Below are 6,856 nucleotides of genomic sequence, written 5' to 3'. Positions count from 1 at the left end.
TTTTTGTTGCAGTGGTAAATGGGAGTGTTTCCTTAATTTCTCTTTCAGATTTTTCATCATTAGTGTATAGGAATGCAAGAGATCTCTGTGCATTAATTTTTTATCCTGCAACTTTACCAAATTCATTGATTAGCTCTAGGAGTTTTCTGGTGGCATCTTTAGGATTCTGTATGTATAGTATCATGTCATCTGCAAACAGTGACAGTTTTGCTTCTTTTCCAATTTGTATTCCTTTTATTGGTTTTTCTTCTCTGATTGCCGTGGCTAGGACTTCCAAAACTATGTTGAATAATAGTGGCGAGAGTAGACATCCTTGTCTTCTTCCTGATCTTAGAAGATATGCTTTCAGTTTTTCACCATTGAGAGTGATGTTTGCTGTGGGTTTCTCATATATGGCCTTTATTATGTTGAGGTAGGTTCCCTCTGTGCCCACTTTCTGGAGAGTTTTTATCATAAATGGGTGTTGAATTTTGTCAAAGCTTTTTCTGCATCTATTGTGATGATCATATGGTTTTTCTTCTTCAGTTTGTTAATATGGTGTATCACATTGATTGATTTGTGTATACTGAAGAATCCTTGCATCCCTGGGATAAATCCCACTTGATCATGGTGTATGATTCTTTTAATGTGTTGTTGGATTCTGCTTGCTAGTATTTTGTTGAGGATTTTTGCATCTATATTCATCAGTGATATTGGTCTGTAATTTTCTTTTTTTGTAGTATCTTTGTCTGGTTTTGGTATCAGGGTGATAATGACCTCATAGAATGAGTTTGGGAGTGTTCCTCTGCAATTTTTTTGAAGAGTTTGAGAAGGATGGGTGTTAGCTCTTCTCTAAATGTTTGATAGAATTCACCTATGAAGCCATCTGGTCCTGGACTTTTGTTTCTTGGAAGATTTTTAATCACAGTTTCAATTTCATTACTTGTGATTGGTCTGTTCATATTTTCTGTTTCTTTCTGTTCAGTCTTGGAAGGTTATACCTTTCTAAGAATTTGTCCATTTCTTCCAGGTTGTCCATTTTATTGGCATAGAATAGTAGTCTCTTAGGATGCTTTGTATTTCTGCGGTGTCTGTTGTAACTTCTCCTTCTTCATTTCTAGTTTTATTGATTTGAGTCCTCTCCCTCTTTTTCTTGATGAGTCTGGCTAAGGGTTTATCACTTTTGTTTATCTTCTCAAAGAACCAGCTTTTAGTTTTATTGATCTTTGCTCTTGTTTTCTTTGTTTCTGTTTCATCTATTTCTGCTCTGATCTTTATGATTTCTTTCCTTCTGCTAACTTCGGGTTTTGTTTGTTCTTCTTTCTCTAGTTCCTTTAGGTGTGAGGTTAGATTGTTTATTTGAGCGTTTTCTTGTTTCTTGAGGTAGGTTTGTATAGCTATAACCTTCCCTCGTAAAACTGCTTTTGCTGCATCCCATAGGTTTTGGATTGTTGTGTTTTCATTGTCACTTGTCTCTAGGTGTTTTTTGATTTCTTCAGTGATCTCTTGGTAATTTAGTAACGTATTGTTTAGCCTCTATGTGTTTGTGTTTTTTACGTTTTTTTCCCTGTAACTGATTTCTAATCTCATAGCGTTGTAGTCAGAAAAGATGCTTGATATGATTTCAATTTTCTTAAATTTACTGAGCCTTGATTTGTGACCCAAGATGTGATCTATCCTGGAGAATGTTCCGTGTGCACTTGAGAAGAAAGTGTAATCTGCCGTTTTTGGATGGAATGTCTTATAAATATCAGTCAAATCTATCTGGTCTGTTGTGTCATTTAAAGCTTGTTAAATGTCCTTTAAAGCTTGTTTCCTTATTAATTGTCTGTTTGGATGATCTGTCCATTGGTGTAAGTGAGGTGTTAAAAGTCCCCCAGTATTACTGTGTTACTGTCGATTTCCTGTTTTATAGCTGTTAGCAGTTGCCTTATGTATTAAGGTGCTCCTGTGTTGGGTGCATATATATTTATAATTGTTATGTCGTCTTCTTGGATTGATTCCTTGATCATTATGTAGTGTCCTTCCTTGTCTCTTGTAACATTCTTTATTTTAAAGTCTATTTTATCTGATATGAGTATTGCTGCTCCAGCTTTCCTTTGATTTCCGTTTGCACGGAATATCTTTTTCCATCCCCTCACTTTCAGTCTGAATGTGTCCCTAGGTCTGAAGTGTGTCTCTTGTAGACAGCATATATATGGGTCTTGTTTTTGTATCCATTCAGCCAGTCTGTGTCTTTTGGGTGGAGCATTTAGTCCATTCACGTTTAAGGTAATTATTGATATGTGTTTCTATGACCATTTTCTTAATTGTTTTGGGTTTGCTTTTTGTAGGTCCTTTTCTTCTCTTGTGTTTCCCACTTAAGAGAAGCTCCTTTAGCATTTGTTGTAGAGCTGGTGTGGTGGTGCTGAATTCTCTTAGCTCTTGCTTGTCTGTAAAGCTTTTGATTTCTTCATGGAATCTGAATGAGGTCCCTGCTGGGTAGAGTAATCTTGGTTGTAGGTTCTTCCCTTTCATCACTTGAAGTATATCATGCCACTCCCTTCTGGGTTGTAGAGTTTCTGCTGAGAAATCAGCTGTTAACCTTATGGGAGTTCCCTTGTATGTTATTTGTCGTTTTTCCCTTGTTGCTTTCAGTAATTTTTCTTTGTCTTTAATTTTTGCCAGTTTGATTACTGTGTGTCTCAGCATGTTTCTCCTTGGGTTTATCCTGTATGGGACTCTCTGTGCTTCCTGGACTTGGGTGGCTATTTCCTTTCTTGTGTTAGGGAAGTTTTCGACTGTCATCTCTTCAAATATTTTCTTGGGTCTTTTCTCTCTCTCTCCTCCTTCTGGGACCCCTATAATGCAAATGTTGTTGCGTTTAATGTTTTCCCAGAGGTCTCTTAGGCTGTCTTCATTTGTTTTCATTCTTTTTTCTTTATTCTGTTCTGCAGCAGTGAATTCCACCATTCTGTCTTCCAGGTCACTTATCTATTCTTCTGCCTCAGTTATTCTATTGATTCCTTCTAGTGTATTTTTCATTTCAGTTATTGTATTGTTCATCTCTGTTTGTTTGTTTTTTAATTCTTCTAGATCTTTGTTAAACATTTCTTGCATCTTCTCGATCTTTGCCTCCATTCTTTTTCTGAGATCCTGCATCATCTTCACTATCATTATTCTGAATTCTTTTTCTGGAAGGTTGTCTACCTCCACTTCATTTAGTTGTTTTTCTGGGCTTTTATCTTGTTCCTTCATCTGGTACTTAGCCCTCTGCCTTTTCATCTTGTCTATCTTTCTGTGAATGTGGTTTTTGTTCCACAGGCTGCAGGATCGTAGTTCTTCTTGTTTCTGCTGTCTGCCCTCTGGTGGATGAGGCTGTCTAAGAGGCTTGTGCCCTGCCTTGTAGTTTGATTTGCATTTTCCTGATGATTAGTGTTGTTGAGCGCCTTTTCATGTACCTGTTGGCCATTTATCAATACAAGTCTTCTTTAGAAAAATGTCTGTTCAGTTCTTCTCATTTTTTAATTGGGAATTGTTTGGTTTTTTTGCTGAGTCATGAGTTCTTTATATATATATATATATATATATATATATATATATATTAACATGTTATTAGATATATGATTCATAAATATTTTCTCCCATTTGTAGGTTGCATTTCATTCTGTTGATGATTTCTTTTGCTGCACAGATGCTTTTTAGTTTGATGTGTCCCACTTATTTATTTTTGCTTTTGTTGCCTTTGGTGTCAAATATCATTGACAAAACTGATGTCAAGGAGCTTACCCCCTGTGTTTTCTTTTTTTTTTTTTTTTTTGTGGTACGCGGGCCTCTCACTGTTGTGGCCTCTCCCGTTGCGGAGCACAGGCTCCGGACGCACAGGCTCAGCAGCCATGGGTCACGGACCCAGCTGCTCCACGGCATGTGGGATCTTCCCGGACCGGGGCACGAACCCGTGTCCCCTGCATCGGCAGGCGGATTCTCAACCACTGCGCCACCAGGGAAGCCCCCCCTGTGTTTTCTTGTAGGAGTTTATGGTTTTAAGACCTGTGTCCAAGTCTTTAATCCATTTCGAGTTGGTTTTCTGCATCTATTGAGATGATCATATGATTTTTATCCTTCAGTTAGTTATTTTTTTGTATCACGTTGATTAGTGGATATTGAGTCATCCTTGCATCCCTGGCATAAGTTGCACTTGATCATGGTGTATGATCCTTTCAATAATATTGTTGAGTTTGGCTTGCTGATTTTTTGGGGTTTTTTTTGTTTTTTGAGGATTTTTGCATCTATGATCATTAGCGATATTAGTTTATAGTTATATAGTTATAGTATATAGTTTTCTTTTCTTGTAGTGTCCTTGCCTGGTTTTGGTATCAGGTGATGGTGGCCTCATAAAATGAGTTTGGAAGTGTTCCCCCGTCTTTTATATTTTGGAGGAATTTGAGAAGGGTTCGTGTTAATTCTTTTTTATTATTTATTTATTTATTTGGCTGCATTGGTTGTGGCAGGCAAGCAGGGCTACTCTTTGTTGTGGTGCGCAGGCTTCTAATTGTGGTGGCTTCTTTTGTTGCAGAGCACAGCCTCTAGGCACGTGGGCTTCCATAGTTGCAGCATGTGGGCCCTAGAGTGAGTGGGCTTCAGTAGTTGCAGCGCGCAGGCTCTAGGGCTTGCGGGCTTCAGTAATTGTGGTGCGTGGGCTCAGTAATTGTGGCACATGGGTTTAGTTGCTCTGTGGCATGTGAGATCTTCCTGGACCAGGGATCGAACCCATGTCCCCTGCGTTGGCAGGTGGATTCTCAACCACTGTGCCACCAGAGAAGTCCAGTATTAATCTTTTTTAAATGTTTGGTAGATTTCACAAGTGAAGCCATTTATGCCTGGACTTTTGTTTGTTGGGAGGATTTTGATTACTGATTTAATCTTTTTACTAGTAATTGGTTTGTTCAGCTTTTTCTGCCTTCATGACTCATTTTGTTAGGTTGTATGTTTCTAGACATTTATCCGTTTCTTCTAGTTTGTCCAGTGCCTTGGAATATAATTGTTCTTGTATCTATTATTGAAAAATAATATCTCTGTCTATGGGAGCAGGTTAACCACATTTCCAATACAATGTTCTAGCCCAGGCTTCAGAAAGACATCATGTTGTGATGCATAGAGCTTTTTGCCTTTGCAGCCAGAAAGCCCAAGTTAACATCTTTTCCCCACCACTTGTTAGCTTTGTTATTTTGAGTAACACAGTCTCTCCACATCTTAATTCTCTTCACTGTAAAATAGGCATGTTTCCTGCATTTCAGAAATGTTGTTTTAGGGATCAAATATGGTAGCGTGTATGGAAGTACCTTTAAGCAGAACAGAGAAAATTTGGATATTACATTTAGATTTTGTTTGTCTCGGTCCTTTTTAATAAAGACAATCATGACTCACCTTTGCTTAGAGCAGGTTTTATCTGAGTTGTCTGTGTTTGGCAATTTGAACTTAACTTCCAGTATTTCCCTATTGTTGATCCCCCTGTTGTACCCTCCTCACCATACCATTTGTAACTGTGCTTGTCTGTAATTGTCAACAGAGACTGTGATGCTCCTTAAATTGTGTCTCAGAAATACATAATTTCCAGGGCCCTAGCTATTTTCTGATGAATATTATGGTCACAGACTAAAAATGAGGTTTGCTTTTGGGGGAGCGTTATGATAGCAGCCTGGAGACCAGCTGGTGAGGCTTTGGGATTGAACAAATAGATGAAGACTAAATTGATGAGTGACTGCTGGGATTATGAGACTGGCCTTGTACTTCTGTCAGTTTGGGTAATGTTTTAGAAAGTAGCGACTTTTCTCCATTGTCATTTGAATTTTGATTAATATTGGTTTATTTTTCTGGCTCTAAAAATGATGTGCGTTTACATTTTATTTGTTTAGAATGTACCTCTATATCCCAGAAGAACTTGAGGTAAGAAGAGTGACAGTTTAATGGAGTATTTACATGATATAGAAATAATATTATGAAATATTATAATTTATAAGTACGTGGGCACTGGTGATTCTTGTGATTAATATTCAGAAATTTAATTTAAAAAAATTTCCACAATTTCAAAAATTTGTTAGCCGTTAGTATTATGTGACTACATTGTTAATGAACTCCCACTCCCCCCACTGGCTGACTCTTTAGAAATACAATGAATTAGGGAAAAGAGGAATACTAATTCTGAGCTGAGAATATCTGTCAAATTTTATAGTCTTTGTAGAAGTGGCTAATGTTATAGGAGGTGTCATTTGGGTAAGGAATTGATTGCATTATGTTTTTCTTCATTTGTAACTTGTTTGCAGTGGTATTTAGGCCCAGAGGGTATTCATTTAGCATTTTTTTAAAAGGTAAACTAGATTTTAGTTATAGCATGTGTCATAAATTTACTTTTCTGTGTTCTCAAAAGCCACGTCAGCTACCTTTTTCAACCAACAACTTGTAATTTGTGTGCCTTTATTTGGTCATTCATTCATACGGCATTTATTTACTGAATGTTGCTTAGTTTCTGTAAAGCCCTCGTAGGCATTGTGGTGAACATAGAAGGATGAGGTGATACTGCATGAAGGCTTGGAGCTTCTTCTCTGCTTGACATCTATAGTATATGCCATTGAAATATTAAATAATATTCAGAGCTGTGTCTCATTAAATAGTATGATGAATGCTATTGGATATTAAACACATTTGAATGTTAAAGATGAGGAAGGTCATTGTGGTGTTAAAGTTAAAAGCCAGGCATCAGAATGACTTAAAAGACTCTGAAGAGTGGATGTAGTTTGGATAGGCAGAAGGGGGGATGTGAAGGACAGACATTCCAGGCCAAGAGTAGAATATTAGTGTATTTTATTTAGGGTACAGTGGAAAGCACTGTCCCAACAGC

At 37.5% G+C, this 6,856-nt stretch overlaps 1 protein-coding gene across 3 annotated transcripts in view; it reads left to right on the top strand.

Moving 5' to 3' along the window:
- The window catches only part of ZFAND3 (zinc finger AN1-type containing 3), a 326,173-nt gene that overhangs the window by 52,230 nt on the left and 267,087 nt on the right, over window positions 1-6,856 (top strand). The window lies entirely within an intron of this gene.

This window comes from Stenella coeruleoalba (genome assembly GCF_951394435.1).
Source record: "Stenella coeruleoalba genome assembly, chromosome: 10".
Classification (NCBI taxonomy): domain Eukaryota; kingdom Metazoa; phylum Chordata; class Mammalia; order Artiodactyla; family Delphinidae; genus Stenella; species Stenella coeruleoalba.
This window is presented reverse-complemented; position numbering and strand designations above follow the sequence as displayed.